At 39.5% G+C, this 18769-nt stretch overlaps 1 protein-coding gene across 5 annotated transcripts in view; it reads right to left on the bottom strand.

The window, feature by feature from the left end:
- The window catches only part of SRPK2 (SRSF protein kinase 2), a 129106-nt gene that overhangs the window by 65324 nt on the left and 45013 nt on the right, over positions 1–18769 (bottom strand). The gene's annotated exons all lie outside the window — the stretch shown is intronic.

The following is an 18769-nucleotide window of genomic DNA, read 5'->3' as shown; positions in this document are numbered from 1 at the left end:
CAAATTCTCAACTTCAAAAACATTTTTCTTACCTGAAGAGTTCAAACATTATCAGTACCAAGTGTAGTCCATTAATGTTCAGTAAGAAAAAAGACAGATTTACTTATGCCATTTACAGATTATAACTTATTTTTTTCCCAAATTAAAACTTATCTTGACAATCCATGTAGCTACTTTGAGTTCTGCTAACAGAACCGTTACACTGAGTCACATTAAAGTTCCATCTACTTTGTCCATTATCCTATTCCTGACAGTGGCTGAAAGTGGACACCTTGGGAAGGATAAAGGAATGATCAAAACAACAGCCAAACACTGGCCCACTCTGCAACAATTTGCCACAGATAAAATCTTTATATTTATCAGTCTTCAGTGAAGTAGTTTTCTACAAACTTGCTCAGTCATTCCTTGAACTGATAAAAGTTCAACATTCTGTGCCAAGAACTTCTACCCACTTAACTGCCCGTATCTGAAGAATAATTTCCTTTCTGTTTGTTCAAAAACTGCATGCAAGCTTCCTCTGTGGGAAGATATAGGAAAAAAAATTATTTGCTTTTTTAATTTCGCTCACCATTTAATATTTTCTATGTAATTTCTCTCAATAATTTATTCTTTCTGAGATGAAACCCATATTTAAGGAACAAGATTGTGCTTATTCACTGTTTCCTTTCCTGACAGTTTCTAACATCATCCTTACAGTCCTTCTAAAGCACTGAGCTGTGACTTCTGTGGACCCAGCATTCCTTGAACACTGGTAACTGCACTAGATCCCATCAGTAGATGTCAAAGGTTTTCCCCCCACGAGCTTCATTTCACATTTCTTACTCCTTTATGCACATTATTTCCCTCTTATAGCCTTTTTTTTCTGAAATTTTTTCAGCAATCCCTCAATTTTACTATCCAGACCGTAGCAGTATGACTATGGTCAAACTCCCTACTTCAAGTTTCTCACCTCCCTCCTCTCTCTTGCTCAATCCACCAAAAAGCCCCCAAAGCAAAACCAATCAGGTTAAATGCAGCAAACAGAAGAGTCACCAGTGATACAGCTGAGGCAAGACAGGACACAGAATAAACATCACCAGAAGGAGGAATAAATACCTGCCCCTCCTTCCCATTTCTGATGGCAGGAACCAATCTCCCCTTTCTCTCCTAGGGCTGAGAGTGGATCTGTGGCTCAGACACACAGATGAGGTCAATCCAAACTCAGAGCTGCTGTCAAAGAGGCAGTTTTGTTCCTCTATCTCACAGCCATGGGCACACAGCCCTGCCCTCTGTCCCAGCACTCCTTCATCCATGTCTTTTGGAAATTGTCCTAACAGCCTGAAGTATAACAGGCCAGTTGCAAATTAAGTGCAAAAAAATAACCTGATGTGGACAGAGGATGAAAAACTTACTTCAATGGCAAGGAGCTCTTGGATTTGTTGTTATTCAGTGTATCTTTTGAGTGATATTTATTAGAATTATCACTTTAAAATCTCTACAATTCATTTGCATCCAGCTCAATTCTTCCAGCGAAAAGGACTTCTGCTTCTTTCCAGGCACTTCCTGTGCCTGTGTTTGTGTTCACATCACTGTGCATGTGGCTCCCTAATCCACACAAAAACCTGTTCCCATCCTCTGTGGCAATTTTCAGGCTCATCAAACCTTCATCCAACTGATTACATCAAAAGCACCAGTGCCAGCACTAAAGATAAACAGAAGAAATCAGTGTTGGGTATAAGGCAACACTTCAATCACTGGCCTAAGCCTACTGTGAAACTGTGGCCTTGTGGTGGTTTTTAAACATGAAATATCTTCTCTGCAAAATTTTATACAGAACCTTAAGAACTATGCAGTAACACTGTAGTACAAATAGCTTAAAGGGTAAATACACACAGTTCATTATGGACTCACAAAGAGCAAAACTCAGGTGAGCTGGGTGATTCACTCTAACATTTCTCCTGCCAATGATACTGAAATAAATATATATACACACAAATCTTCTCATACTCCTGATCTGTGCAGAATGACTTGTATTGAAAATCATTAGCACTCTGTGTAGATTTCAGCATCATCTTAACTAAGTCTTATTGACCTGATTAATTCAACATTCTGTATTGCAAATTATGATAAAGGAATGCAGCAATTTTTGAACAGACACTGCTTTGAACAATGTTGAGAGTATATACACAGGTGAATATTTTATAATGACAGATATTGTATGCATTTGAGCCAAAACACTTACTAGAGGTAAAGTAAAACTTTACTTACTCAGAGTAAGTAAAACTTACATTTTACTTTATTAACAGAGTTCCTTTGCCAGGTGTTGCCTTTCATCTCAGGATGAAAACCAATCATGCAATATTTTTAGTCACTGGTACTTGAAGGTCCCTCCTTTTAAACAGCTTCAGAGAGAGCAAAAGCCATCACCCTAAGTCACCTTGTCAAAAGCTCAGTGACTTGCACATATTTTCTTCTATCTCCATAAAGAGCTATCAACAAGGCTGCCCTGTTTCCTGGGGTTACTAAAATTCAGATCAAATGTCCTTTCATACTAGCATGATCTAGCTATGCACTGTTCTAACTTTAAACACCTTTCCTGCAACAAAAACGTAACATTTTAGACACAGTGAACTTGAAACCATTATTATGGTCTGTGGCAGTTACCTTCATGTTTCAAATGAGTCTTTGACAGCTTTTAGATCTCCAGCTTCTGGCTGACATACCCAAATCACTGAAATAGGCAAAACCAAATAAGGTAATTCTTTAGGGCATTTTGGTGGGGTTTTCTCTTACAATTCAGAAAAAATTTTCTTGACAGTGTTACTGTTAAACTAGGGTTGAAATTCAGAAAAAAAATTAATTCCAAGACTGGTCTAAAAAAGCCATTATACTGATTACAGATCAGAACACATTTTCTCATTCCACAAATAACTATTTGTTGCCATGCATGATACTTCCAGGAGGATGTTACACTGAACACATCATTCTAACAGGACTGCCACTGCCTTGTTTCGGCAATATTCTCCTTTTTAGAAATATAGAGGTGATGCATCACATGTGCTGGACATTTAATCTTTGTAGGTCAAAATGTCACATATTTCTTTTGTAAATATCAATGACTACATTGTCAAAACTTTATCAAACAGAAACAGATTGCCTTAAAAGTCTAACAAGCTCCACTGCTGCTGTCCACTGCTGAGACAAGAAATCAAACACCTTATACCACACATATTGATTGTTGCTGCTGATCTGTGAATTAGACGATGCTGGATAAATTAATGCTGAAAATAAATTGTAAAAATGGAAACCATCAAAATGCAAGCATAGCAGCTGTCCTGGACACTTCTGGAGAGAAGTAATAAAATGTCATGCTCATGCTGCTCCTATCAGACAACCAGGATCCAGAAGAAAAACCCCATGAAAGTCTCAACTTTCAACCCTCAAATGAGAAGAAACTGGGTGATAAAGCTCTACAAGACCAAATGAGCCTGTTTTGTAGGTGAGTTCTTTTTCCACATCAGCCTTCAAGGAGTGGCTGACTTTGCAATTCCTGAGTGGGAACCATGTACCCAAGAACATTTCATAGTTTTTCTTATTGCTGTTTCATTTGAATGTACCTTAAACCCAAAATACCCACGCAGTATGTTAAGGTGAAGATTGCACTATCTAATAATTAAGATGAAAGAAATGTCTGCCTACGTAGCAGATAGACATTGAAGGATTGCTAAATAACTCAGGTGGAACTGTGCATGAACTTCATCAGGCATTTGAATATGCTGAAAGACATTCCATATTCTTACTTAATACAAATGAGCTTCCATCTAGATCATCATATTCTTTTATGCCAGAATTTCTGTTAAAACCTGAAATTTCAATTGCAACATTTTCTTTTAACTAATGCTATAGTGATTGCCAACTGCAGCTATAATGGCAAGGACTACAAGAAAGTATACAAAATAATGGTGAAGCATTAAGGCTGCCTTAGAATAGTAACAAGAGAATCCTAGGTGAAGTTCTAAAAACCTGAACACGAATGTTATGCTCCCATACAGCATTCAGGCTCTGGCACTTAGCTGATTTACCAGTGAACTAACTCAGCTCATTGTGGTGAAAACTTTTTGGGGCAAAGAGGACTTCAGGAGGTTGGTGCTAGTGAGGAAAGCTGGAGCACTCATTTGGCTGCAGTGAGCCCTTCCCACAGAGCCACACACCACAGGGATTAATCCCTGCTAGTTCAGTGGGAAGCATAAGGAATCTGGGTAAGCCTGTCATGTCACCAGCACCAAAATCCTGTTACAGGATTTGCCAAGCAGAAATGCAGCAACTATCCACCTCAAAGACAGCTGGGACGGTGTAAGCTATCACCAGCTCTCTAGGTACTTGTTTCTGTGCAAGAAATCAGCCTTCCTGTAGCAAAGCAAACAGAACAAGGAACTAATACTATACCCACACTTCATTAATCATTAATCCCAGTACTACCAGACACTAATTGCCTAACAAGGAGGGCAGCAGCACTGCCACACTAACCAAGCAATCCTCCCATTCACAAGCATGGCTCGGTCACGGTGTGCACACCCACACACAGCAAGCACCTGCCAAAAGTTACAGAACAACTGCTGTTTGCTGCTATTACACCAAAAATTCCAAGAAAGAACAAGCCTCATCAAAAGGTAAATCAAAGTATGTTAAATCCAGTAAAGAATTACCACAATCATACCTTAGTTCCTCACTGACCCATAACTGCACAACACAACATGGAGAAATAAAAATGACAGTAAAAATGGTCACAAGTGATCAAAATGGCTGAGAAGTTAAAGCAATATGAATACAACAGCATTTGTGAACCAAACACAGGCCTTGTGCTTTGACTGTCACAGGCTGGCATCATTTCAGCCACAGCACAATCACATCCTGAGGGACAGTAATGACTTTTGGTGCTCTGCTTAAAACCCTAAGGACTATCCAAATAAATAGTTATTGATGAGTCCTGGAGGGAGATAGAGCAAGCTTTCCTCAGGCAAGATGTTCTAATCATCAGCCTGCTAAAAGTAAGCTAGAAACAAGAGTATTAGATGGAGACAGATACCTTCAATCAATGTGGGCATAAATTAATGCCGCTCGTTGAAACCAGAGTTTTGCCAGCCTCAGTCAGTATCTGTTTCTTTTAGCTAATGCTTTGATGTTTGCAAACTGCAAGTGTAACAACAGTGGAAACAAGATAAGGAGTCATCAAAACAATGCTGAGGTATTAGGACTGACTTAAAACAAGGGCAAGAGAATATCAGGTGGATTTTCAAATTTTGTTTGAAAAAAATTGAGAGATACTAAACCAAGCTAAACACATAAAAATTTAAAATATATATCTTGTGCCTTTACATTTCAAAAAATTTCCCAAAACTGAAATACCATTTTTTTAAAAAAAAACAACTGGGGAAAAAAACCTTCTCTTCAGACAATATACATATCATTATATGTATATCAAGTGTCTCCATACTTGCTTGCAAAAAACATATATATGCATCTTTCATACTAAGAATCCCAGCCTTTAAGAAAAATCAAATCACTTCAAAGAAAAGTTCTAAACAGACAAACCACAGTCATACAATTAAAGACATGCTAGCAATCTCCTGTGAATAAAACACTCCGTGTTTATATTGCTAATGAACCTAATTACACTACAACACCACCATCATGTTAATTATGTTTATGGATTCCAGCTCAACAAGAGCCTGGATTGTCCTGAAATATGCAGATAAAACCACTTGCAGTTGTCTAAAAAATGAAACCTTGAGCAGTGCACAATATGACCTATGCAAATCACAGTATATTAAACAGATTTTGGAAAAATTAAACTAGTCATGTCAGCAACACTGGAACAGTAATTAGTAATATCGAGACATATTTGCCAAATTTAACTGGCAGGGAGCTCATAAAACTAAGAAAACTATACTGCCCAATGAAATATTTATTGCAACAGTATGATGAACCAAAGCATTTGACACTGTCCCACACAATACCCTTACTTTAAACTAGAGGGACATGAACTTGACAGATGGACCACTTGTGGATAAGGAGCTGGCTGGATGGATGCAGCCCTAGGGTGGTGACCAACAGCTCGAGGTCCCAGAGGGGAGCAGGGAGGGCTGGGGTGTGCTGTGGCCTGGGCTGCACCCAAAGCAGCACAGCCAGCAAGTCAAGGGGCTTCTCCTCCCCTACTCCACTCCTCTACATCCACCTGGATGGATGCACTGTGTCCAGATCTGGGACCCCCACCTTAAGAAGGATATAGATCTGCTGGAAGGAGTCCAGAGTAGGCCACCAGGATGATCAGAGGGCTGGAAGAGCCCCTCTGCTAAGCAGACAGGCTGAGAGAAGGCTCTGGCAACACCTTAGAGAACCTTCCAGTAGCCAAAGGGAGCTGAAGGAAAGCTGAAGAGGAGCTTCTTACAAGGCCACGTTGTGACAGGACAAGGAGGAATGGCTTCAAACTGAAAGAGGGCAGGTTCAGTGAGCATGCTGAAGCACTGGAACAGGTTTTCCTCCAGAAGATGTACCACAAACCTGGTAGTGTTCAAGGCCAGGTTGGATGGGGCTTTGAGCAAGCTGGTCTCAAGTGGAAGGTGTCCTTACCCATTTCAGAGAGAGTGGAACTAGACGGTCTTGAAGGTCTCTTCCATCCAAAAGCATTTTATGATTCCCTAACCATTACTCTCCCTTACATTTCATTTTACTCCTTTGTAAAATAAACTGCGCACTTCATGGCTCCTGGTAATTTGCATTCTGAAGTCAAATCAACATAGAAAATGACTTACAAACCCTCAACTTTACATGTTACTACCTAGTTAATGATTCAATCCCAACAAATCACCTCCACTGACATTTCCTTGACATCATCCATACCGCTACAGAACAGCAATTTAAATCCTCCAATCTGGACAAGGAAACCAATCTGTATTTCACCAGTTATAACAGTTTCTACTACATTCCACAAAATAACATTTTAATTAAAAGCAGACTTTGGCATTGCTATGGAATTATGGGATTCAATACTAACAGCAGCAACAAATGTGCCAAAATATAATTAGAAAGAAACTTGAAAACTCCCAATCTTCTCTTATATTTTAAATTAGAAAACTCTGATTTTCAGCTCTGGAGGATTTGATTAAAAAAGCATTAAATTACTTGGGAACAAAAGATAAAATTAGATGTATCACGCTCATGGCTTTGGGACAAAAGGTCAACTATACTCTTAACCAATTCCACCTGTAAAACAGTGTGTAAACAAATAGTAGCTTCCTGTAATGCCTCATATTTGCTGTACTTCACAGAATTGTTTCGGTTGGAAGGGACACTAAAGCTCATCCAGTTCAACTCCCTGCCATGGGCAAAGAGGACACCTCTGACTGGGGGGGACTGCTCTGTGCCCAGCCCAGCCGGGCCTTGAACACCTCCAAAGAAGGACCATGAGGATGGTGAAGGGTCTGGAGGGGGAACCACACGAGGAGAGGCTGAGGTCACTTGGTTTGGTGACTCTGGGGGAGACTGAGGGGAAAACTCACTGCAGTCTTCAACTTCCTCAAGAGGGGAAACAGGGGCAGGTACTGATCTCTTCACTCTTGTGACCACCGACAGGACTAGAGGGAAAGGCCTGAACGTGTGTCAGGGGAAGTTTAAGCTGGCCATCAGGAAAAGATTCTTCATCCAGAGGGTGGCTGGGCTCTGAACAGGCTCCCCAGGGCAATGGTCACAGCATCAGCCTGACAGAGCTCAAGAAGTGTTTGGACAGTGCTCTCAGGCACATGGGGTGACTCTTGGTGTGTCCTGTGCAGGACCAGGAGTTGGACTCAATGATCCTGATGGGTCCCTTCCAACTCAGCATTTTCTAAGATTCCATGATAATACATTCCTCCTCCAATCAATTAAACTACTCACAAGAATTCATTTACAGATTGCAGCATGCACAATACAAATCACCAAGGTTTACATTTCAATAAAAATAGCTGTAGCCCACTAATTATTATAATGTGCCTATCCTAACAAACACACAATGCTATGCATTTTACAAGTAAAGTGCACCAGTATCTAAAGCATCTCTAAGCATGGAAAGGAAGGTTATCAGGAGGAAACAATATGGATTCAACAAGAGGAAATCATGTGTGACCAATCTGACTCCCTCCTACATGTCTGGCTTGGGATGGTAAAAAGGAGAGACAAGAAAAATGAAGGCTGCAGTGGGAGCTAAAGGCAAAACTGTACAATAAATCTCCCACTGTATTATTTCCACATAGAACCCCACTGCAACTGAATCTCAGATTACTTTCTGCAGGCAACACTACACACACAAACTATTAGTTGTGAACAAAACAACAAGGTCTCAGAAGAAGTTTAGAGAACCAAGAAGTTGTTACTCTCAGAAGCTTTCAGGAGTTAAGGAAGATAGGTTTTTTTCATCTGACTCCTACATGTTTAGACCAATGGAGCAGGGTGATGAAAAACCACATGAAAACCCAGAGAAGCTTTCTAGAGAAGAAAAGCAACATTTAGAAGGAGGAATAAAAGCTACAACCAAAACCCAGGACAGTCTTAATCTAAACACTCTTGTCGTAGAGAAATCCAGTGGAAACTTGGCAGAAGCCTTGAAAGACAGATCTTAAAGCAGCTCACACCTGTCCATGGGAAAGATCTGACAAGAACTATTTGCAGTAAAGGGCAAGAGTCCTCAGATACCATACAGAATGAGCTGGAAACAAACTGCACTGTCCAAGAAGCTAATAAAGTAGTGCAGTACACAAATTATTTTTTTTTTAAGTTGCATTTTAGGTATAGCATTTTTATCCTCCAAATTTTATGTCTGTGATTGAGCTACTCTCTAAGCATTCAGTATTTGGCTGCAGTCAAGGCTGAGACTTGGGCTGAATACCCTCCTTTCAGACTGAGAAAAAAAGGAACATTAGGTCTTTTACACAACAGCTGAAAAAGCAGGGGAAAAAACCAGCAAAAAAATGCTGTGCCTGTGATTTCAGGAGAGAGTTGCGTGGGGTTTTTTGGGTGTTGTTTTTTGAATTTTAAGGGGGGTTTTTTTAGTACAGTACTTGCTAGACATGCAGACTTGAAAACATCAGCAAAATAGCTGCTTGTTGCACTTTGTTTCTACTCTGCTCAAGCAAACGAGCTCTGTTTACATGTTTTGTGTAAATAAACAGCACTGCACATATACACACAAACACTCCCAACCTTCAAATCATATATTTCTCTTCCTGAGAAGAACAACTTGGCAAAGTCTCAAGTATTAGCTATCGCCTGGGCTCCGAGAGTAGAAGTAATACATGCCAGGTTTTCTGAATGCTGATGTCAGATAGCCAGATATTGACTAACACACATTGTGGCTCTGTGTCTTTTGCCTGCTCAGCTACCTCACAAAGGAACTGAGCAGTATCTCCATGTCTGCAGCTCAGATTAACAACTGGCCTTCCAGTCCACCTCAGAGACATAGCCTTGTTTAGAATGAGAGTAATGTGATGCTTTTTGCCTTTTTTAAAGTGGCACTTTTTGACCACTATTACCAGACACCTCCTTCCTGGACCAGACCACAGAGAAGATGTGAGACAGTTTATGGTTCAGAGGTGTTTACTATTACTATGCATCCCTGTGTTACCTCAAATGGATTCTGTGACAAGCACAGACACCAGGTCAGCAGAGGAAGGAGCACTGCTTGGGTTTGGTCATGCCTGAGCTTTGCCTTCATTAGATGTATGAGCTTGACACATCCAGCACTGTATGTCTGAAGCACAGAGTATGCATCTAACACATGGTAAGATCATACATCATTCCATTCCAGAAACATAGGTCTAAAAACTAAACAGAGTTACACAGTAGACAAAACTCTGTAATATCAAACTTCCAGGAGACTGAGAAGTAGTAGCAAAGCACTGGTGCATTCCATATCCTCAGCTAATTTCAATCTCTTGGATGCCCATGACCAAGAATGCAAACAGACCTAGACCCACTTTTGACAGGTGATAATAGACCCCTGGGAGACCAGTGTCAGGTTATCTGATTGAATAGAAACAGATCCAGCAAAGATCAGAAGCAAAACAACAGGTCAATCCTAACATCCTCAAGAGCAAAAATGGAGCATGTGAATCAGCTACTCCCACGACTATCAATTAGACCATATTCCCCCAGTGTGAAACCTACCAAGATGAGTCAAAACTCTTCCAAAAAAATACCCTGAAAACTAAAGGTTATTGCCTTAAGGGGTATGGGACTTATTATGGGATGTAGGGAGAAAGAACATTTTGGGATTGTGTAAAACTTATCACAGTACTGTGAGAATAAGCAAAACGCCATGAAATGTTATGGGGAAGGTATAAGGCGTGGAGGAAGACTGGCATAGAAGTGGCTACGGGAGAAATAAGTAAGAGAAAACAGCAAGGAAAAAGGATAAATGGGGCAGGTTCAGTACAAATAAGCATCTGGCCCATGCCCTTGTTTGACCAAGCCCTGTCCTTGATCATGACAGTCCACCCCATACTGTCACTAAAACCCTGTACCTATCTTCTTTGTGGATACACTTTCTATTTTGAGTGTGTATGTGTGAACTCAAGCCAATTTCAAGTCAGACTGGCCAGTAAGTAAGGTCCAAGTGCCAGCAACTCAAGTGAGAATATGAATCTTGAGGGCTGATGCATTTAAGGGTTAGAAACGACCTAGAGCATTTAAAACTGGCTAGGAGAGCACACAGAGCTTTGTGGGTGAGTTTCTGTGAAAATTCCACCAGTGGACTTCCACTGTGAGGAGCTGGAAAGGAGGAAAAGGACAAGGCTGTCCATGCAGTTCTTGCCTCAATGCTCTGTGCGTGTGTGTTTATGTAGGTGCCAATAAAAGCCCTGGTTTGAGTCTCTGCTGCCCTGCACAGCCAGCTGTGGATGCATTTTCCATGCATTACACACGGGCATGTGCATGCACACACACCTGTGGGGAGGCCATGATCGTCACTGCCTGGCCCTGGGGACACAGCACTCACCCACTCAGCTACAACAGGAGATATTGCCCTGGGACACAGCATCCTGCACTCCTGTTCAGCTACAACAGGAGATATTGCCCTGGGACACAGCATCCTGCACTCACCCACTCAGCTACAACAGGAGATATTGCCCTGGGACACAGCATCCTGCACTCACCCCTTCAGCTACAGGAGATATTGCCCTGGGACACAGCATCCTGCACTCCTGTTCAGCTACAGGAGCTATTGCCCCTGGGACACAGAGCCCTCCATGTTTGGCTACCTCTAACAACTGGCATGGCTAGAAGGACACATACCTTTAGCAAGTTTCTTAGCAAAGCTATCAGTAACACTTTGAAGGTGAAGTGTCTAAAGCTGCCTTAGGGTTTGACTTTGGGGTAGTCCTTAAGACTTTTAGTTGCAGACTGTTTAAGTTGTTCTGGTATCTGCTGGAACACACTCCATGCAGTTCTGCTAAGGCATTTTTTAAAGCACTGAGTATTTAAATGATAGTAAAAAAAATGCATTGGCATTCTCGGACACTGTCCTGCTTCAACTGGATGACTTCTGGTTCTTTTAATAGCCCTTGAAATTCCTATGTGCTAAACACATTTGAAAAGAATCTTGACCAGCTCTTTCCTGTATGTTTTCTTTCCAAGCCAGGATTCATTTAACAGAAAAGTAACATAAATAAAGCAAACATACAGGTGAAACAAAGTACATAGTTTTAAACTACAGAAATATATTCAGCAAGATTGCCTTGGAGAAACCTGTGAAGAGATTTCCATAAAGAACAACACCACTTTAAATATTAATGGTCTGCACAAAAAATCCCATGTATTCACTGGCAGCACACTGCAGTTGGGGTGCCCAAGGAACAGGATCTAAGCTAATTCATTGTGTCAGTAACCCACTCACAAATATCAAGAGTTCTTGAGAGAAAGAGTTTTTCCTTGATCACCAAAATGTCTCTCTAAGTTCATTCTTTTACTTTAGTTCTGGAACATAAGCATTCTGAGGATGGTTGTATCTCTCTTTATTTGGCTTTCTAGACTAATACTATGAAACATTAATTACCTGGAAAAGAGCCGAGTGAGATTTCTAAGTCCATGAAGACTGGTTGTACTCTTATTTACAACAGAATGAAAGCTTTTAATTGATAAAAATATACTTCAGAATCACTATGGCTGATGATCTTTTTCATACCTTAGGGAAGTCTTGGTCCAAAGCTGTATTAGTCTTCTTGGAAGCTGGCACTTGTCACAGCTAAGGCACCCAGCAGCAGTGGAAATTCCTGATTCTTGTCACATATGAAACAGGAGCTGTCAGAAAGGCTTTGCACTGTCACACTGGGGATGACAAAGCACCACTCAGAGGAAACCACCACACGTGGTCTCCTAAGGGTAAGGTAATCCTTTTATAGAAGGATTCATAAAGAGCAGAGCTAACACCAAACATCTTCCATTCTAGTTCATGGCATGAAATAAACAGAGCTGGATGGTGTCTGGTATGTGGGCACAGCAGAACTGAATGCTTCTGTGGACAGTGCCTGCAGCAGCTGCAGACGACAATGAGAATCTGTAGGTCCTGGTGCTGGATAGAGAGTAACAGAAGAGCTGTCCACTGAAACCCACAGAAATGTCAAACACCTTTCCATCTCCACCAAAAAAAAACCCAAAAAAAAAAAAAAAAAAAAAAAAAAAAAAAAAAAAACAAAAAAAAAAAAACACAAACACCTGCTGGGTATTTTCTGGCACAGCAGTTGCAAGAGAAAATAATGCTGTCTCTTTATAGTAGTATCAATGACAAAAATAACACTCCCAGTTTCTGCCAGAACTAGTAAAAGTTAAGCTTTGACAACACAGGACAGAAATGAAGTTTAATAGGAGTTTCTGCTGCAATTATATGACCTTCTTTGCCCCTAGAAAAGACACACTGTCACCACACACAGCAGAACTGAACCACAGAAGGATGAGAAGGTTGTGACCATCCCACTAGATTTGGGGCACAGGATGTTGCTTCAGGAAAACAAAGCAATGAATTCTTAAAAGGTTTCATGTTACTCCAAATAAGAAGTAGGTTCCAGAAATCCTCCTTTCCATGGAATTAGACTGCACCAAGCTTGGGGAAAACAAGTCTGGAAGATCAACCAGCCCAATATACAAATGTTTCACAACTCTCAAGAAAATACCAATTTATGGTACTTATTAGCAGATATCAAGACAAAATTAAGACCCTTTTATTATAACAGGGAGGTTATTTAAGTGCCTTCATTAAACACAATGGTCAAAACTTCATACAAATAGAATATCTACATGAGATGTGGTTCTGGTTTTGAACATTGTCCAGCCAGGAAAAAGAAGCAATCAACCAGCCTGACTGACCTAAAGCTATAACCAGACAAGGAAAGCTCTGTAGATATATTTGGTGAAGAACATAGGCAGAGCTTGGAGCTGCACACATTTCTTTGGTAATTGAAGCTTTAAAGACTAAAGAGAGAGAAAGGGAATGAAGCAGAAAAAAAAGGAAATCACAGTTCACTATCCATCTAGTCACAAATATCAGCATGAGTTTGGCAGGCATCCTAGATGAGATAAATTTCATCTGTTTTTAAGGTAACAGTGACTGCTTAGACTTTGTCAGAGATCACCCAAGACTAAAGGTGAGTTTTGAAGAAAATACTGAAGCACCTAAGGCAGATACTGGTTCAGGAGTGTAAAATTCCTGAAGAAATAACTAGTAGAAGACCTTCTGGTCACAACACCCTTTGGACAGAAAAGCTATTTTTCAGTCCACTGGAAAGTTTAGATATCTTCCAAATGGTACAGCAGGATTCACATAAAGTCAAAAGCTGAGAGATGGCACAATTTCCCGATAATATGCATATAAAGCAAAATATGCAACAAAATGGAATGCTTAAATCTGCATGCATTTGTTTAATATGTTCCTAGCATCCCTCAGTAACTACATCAATTCTGGATCAGTGAAAACACATGTATCACCACACAGTAAACTCACTGAATTACATTAATATCCAAACATTTTATTATTAATTTTTAAGTATATAATATGAATATGTATACAATATGAAGACACAGAAAACCACAGATTAGTTTATCCTGTAATGCACCATAGCAACTATAGAAATGAAAGCTTTGGGCATAAATACACATTGTTTTATGCAATCTATCAGGTAACATTCCTTTACCATCCACCTAGGGGCTGGAGTGGACATTTTAGTGAAGGCATGACCAATACAGTGACTAGACAAAATGTTTCAGGTCATCAAACAGACTACATCTGTAATACAAAATGCTTTGTATGAAAATGGTCCATTACTTTTTTCCCCAGGCCTTTTACCTGGGATAGAACTGGAATACCTGAGAAAGTATATTGTGCAAGTCATGGTTTTCCAAACTTTTGCATACCTTTTGTTTTAGCCATTCAATAACTGTGTTCAAACCACCACTGGGTTGCTTGAGTTAGTTTCCAGTGAATAGTTCTCACATAGGAAAACCTCATACAACACCCCACAACTTTCCATCTCTCCCTTTCACAAAATTCTCTCATTTTAGTTCCAACAGGTACTAACAAAATCTGAGGTTTTACTTTTCAGAAGGTGTATTAGAAATTTCCCTATAATAAATACCTCACAAATACCTGCATGATGAAAAGTTGCTAATAATTTTTTAAAAATTATTGAATAAAAAAATTAAGTAGTGCATAGACCATCTGAGGAGTAGGGATACTAATGATATATTTCATTTATAATTTTTTTACCTACAGCAGAAATACCAGACAGGATAAAGCGAGCAGAAAATATATTTATAGCAGAAATAAACTGAGTCTATCCCTGGAAAGCAAAATACACTTAAAATTTTTAATCTTTTCAAAGCCTACTGATAAGAGGCACTACCAGTTTAAAAAAAAAAAGTACAGTGTCCCCTAAAAATATCACCTCAACCTGCTCCACAAGTGGCTGCTTCTATACAAGCTATTTCCATTTTTTCCTATACAAGGACAATGGCATGTTGCAACATTCCTTGCCTCCACATCCCTTTCATATTTCACTTTAAAGCCTCACATGCTAAAACAAGTGAGACTGTGGAACCTTTAATATGAAAGCCACACAAAACATAGGATTTATTTTGGTCCAGAACTGGTAATCCAAAATTAAGCACCTAGTGTAAGAGAGCTCTACAGGTACACTGTCACCCAGCAGAGTCAGTGGTGGACTAAAGTGTCTCCCTGGACAAACAGCTTAGGGCCCACACTCAGCTAGGATGATTTTCTTTCTACTTCTAAGATAAAACAACAAACAGAATAAGCTTGTAATTTCGGGGGCAAAAGGGGGCGAAATATATATTGGTCACTGTTACCATACATTAAACAAATCAGAAAAGTTATAGTTGTATGACCACTAAAACTAGATTTGAACTGTCCTGAAATGGAAGATGTACAAAATTTCTTTTATCCTACAAAAAAGAACCAGTAGAAAAAAAGACGAGATAAAGAAAATACAGTATTTTGAAAATGTGTTTTAAAGTTACTGGAACTGATAAAACAGTTGCATTATTCTGATAACTATTTTTTCCAGTGTAAGTTACATAAATAATAGAATCATTATCTTAAAATGCCCTGTTATCTAACAATTATTCCAAACCATTTATCTGACATACAGCAATATCAGCTTACACATCATGTTGTTAGCTGATGGTTCTACTTTTAAACATTATTTCTATATTTATTACAAGTTACACTTCTACCTTAAAAGTAGTACCATCCACGACTAAATTTAAAAAAAGAAATACGCACACAAAACCAGAATAAAAAAAATCATTGATGTTCCGAAACCTGGAGGAATCTTTCAACATCATAACTTGTTTCACAATGCCTCCTCTAAAAACTAACATTAGGTCTGTCAGAAAAGGAAGTAGACAGTACTCAGCCTCCATCTTTTTCCTTCTTTCTCATTATTTCAGATTTCTTCCTCCTCTACTTTATCCCTGAATGCCTCCTTGGCATGACCTGATGAAGAAACTATGTAAAAGCAATGAGAAATGAATTAATTTGCTCTGTAAAGATAAATTACAAAGATAGAGGGGTATACATACCCGAAGGCTTAAAAGAAAACCCAACAAAAAGCCAAAGCAAAACCACCATTATTCCTTAAAACTTGCCTGCACCACCTGACATCAAATACATCCACGCAGATTAACACAAACTTGTCATTTGAAGTATCTTCCCTTTACTGCTATTTATGAAACCCCCCAAAATGATGACAATTGAATTATATACATACCAGCTGCCTAATTTAAGACTATTCATGAGTGGCTGCTATTAATTTTTTCAAAAAACACTAAAGCAGAAACTCATTTCAAAGAAACATGCATTTGCAGCATTTGTATGAAGAGAGAAAAAGAGCAGGTCAGCCACTTCAGACTGATCAGGCCTTGCTAATAACCTTCATGAGAAAATGCTCCATGGTAAAACTACATTACTGACACAAATTCAGAATCCAAAATCAGAGCTGAAGAAATAACAGGTTCTTTGTCCTAAAATGTGAAAAAGAAAAGTACTACATACAGTAAAGCTGAAGTCTTAAGAGTATCAAGTCATCCAGGTGAAAGAATTAACTTTCCTCAAAAAGAAACAGAAACTTGCCAAGAGTTCCACACAGCCCCTAAAAAGGGGGGGAAATCTGTGCAGCTGAAAGCATTCCCTATACTGTAGATGAGAAGAGTGCACAACTCATACACCAGAAATAAAAGTATTTTTACTTTCCTGGAGGGCTCCTGGAAGACCATCCCATCTCCATCTGGGGGCTGCTACCTGCTCCCTCAGGACATTTGGAGCAGTAACCTCATGTAGCCCCCAGGGAAACACTAAGAACATGGTGGTTTAATTACTACTCATTAGATAAGGAAACCAGGTGAGTGTCACATCGTAAGCACGCTGTAGGAACACATATCAAACATATCCATGGTCTCCTTCAGGCTCAGCATCCAAACAAATCAATTCAGCACAGCAGCTGCAGTGCGTTACCTGATCCCAGCCCACGGGCACGCTCACATCCCCAGTTACCTGGGTTACCTTATCAACAAGGAACAGGACTTTGGCCCGGGGCAGCATTAACTACCTGGAAATTCAGGACACAGAGACTCTGCCTGATTGTGTCTGCTCAGGAAATATCCCACAGCATGCCAAAACACAAGTATCTTAATCTCATCACCTCAATTCTGCAACTGCAGTTCTTCTAGGGAGAAGGTAGGTGGAAAGGGAAGGATGAATCTTTGAAAAATGTCTCAGGTTTGTATTAATTTACTTTTCAAGGCTGCCAAACATCTGAGAGGTTCCTCAACAAAAACGTTCAACTTTCTTGCTAATGTATTCTAAAAGGTTCTTAAACTCATAACAAACAACTATCCTAAGAGAATGCTGCAGGATTTCTAAAATGCTGAGCCTCCATAACAGCCAAACCATCCATTATACCCCAGCTTTCTTCTCATCAGTAAGATGTGACAGCATGACGAACTTGCCAAATGAGCAGGAAAACCTACAAACACTAAACTGTCTTGTAAAAACAAAGACCAGCCAAAGGAGGAGACAAGTAATGGGCTTCTCTCTCCTTCCTCCTGTATTCCCATTTCATCAGGCTCTGTAAATGCACAGAGCACCTCCTCTCCCCTCCCCTCTGGCTATGCAAGCGCTGTCTAGCAGCCTCTGCTAGCGTGGAAAACAAGAAACAAGCCATGGACTCTTTCAGATCTTCCACACAGCATTCCCACACGGAGAACTCAAGCTTCACAAGAAGCCCAACCACTAGGAGCAAGGATTAAAACCAGCAATAAATAAATAGGCAAGAATTCATTCCCTTTCTGTGTTTTTCAAGAACATGAATATTCTCATGTCTGTATGGCATAAATACACATTGCAATTCTTCTACAGAGCAGATCAGGCCAGTTTAACAGTACAGACTCTCAATATTATAATTATTTCTCTTTTAAAAATTTTATATATTCATTTTCAAAGAGCCTTGAAAGGAACTGGCAGCTAATAGGATAGACAGCACTGTTTCATAACAGCTTGCAAAAAAATTCAGTCTATTTTTAGATGGGTGAAAAGAATGTGGTTATTTAAAAAAAAACAAAAACCCTAATATGAAATAAAGATGTTTTCATTTATAACTGACCACGCAGCTGATATGTTAAACCAATCTCCAGGTGAACAGTACCATATATTTAAATCCTCAAAACAAATTTGTGTGCATATACAACAGCCACATTTTAATCTTTATTGCGTGATAACACATCATGCTGTTTAAAAAATCTTACTTTTTAATGAATCTCATTCAAATGAATCTCAGACAAATGCATCTGTTTCTAATTGTGTTAAGATCTTTTAAAAGGACCTCTTCATCTAGGACTACCATCAGTACAACCATGACCATGTTCTGCTCAAAACCAGACTGATCAGATGTCGGGTGCTGCATAACACTCATATTGATAAAATAATAAGTATCTGTATTATACACCAAATTCCCACACAGCAATGCCAACGTAAGTCTTTCCAAAAATCAAGTTAACACCTGTTTCCTTTACTATTTTCACTCCATCATCCTCCCTGTTACCACCACCATTTTAAATCTTGTATTTAAAAAATTTAGGCATAAGAGTGGGATAAAGGTTAAAAAATAAACACTTGCATTTTCTCTTCTCATTCTTAATTTTTTTTGTACAAGTAAATACTAAAATCTCTCTCAAAGCTCTTCTTATATATCTCCAT

Source organism: Zonotrichia leucophrys, chromosome 1A (assembly GCF_028769735.1).
Source record: "Zonotrichia leucophrys gambelii isolate GWCS_2022_RI chromosome 1A, RI_Zleu_2.0, whole genome shotgun sequence".
Taxonomy (NCBI): domain Eukaryota; kingdom Metazoa; phylum Chordata; class Aves; order Passeriformes; family Passerellidae; genus Zonotrichia; species Zonotrichia leucophrys.
Note: the sequence above shows the minus strand (reverse complement) of the source record. Positions and strands in the feature narration are given on the sequence as shown.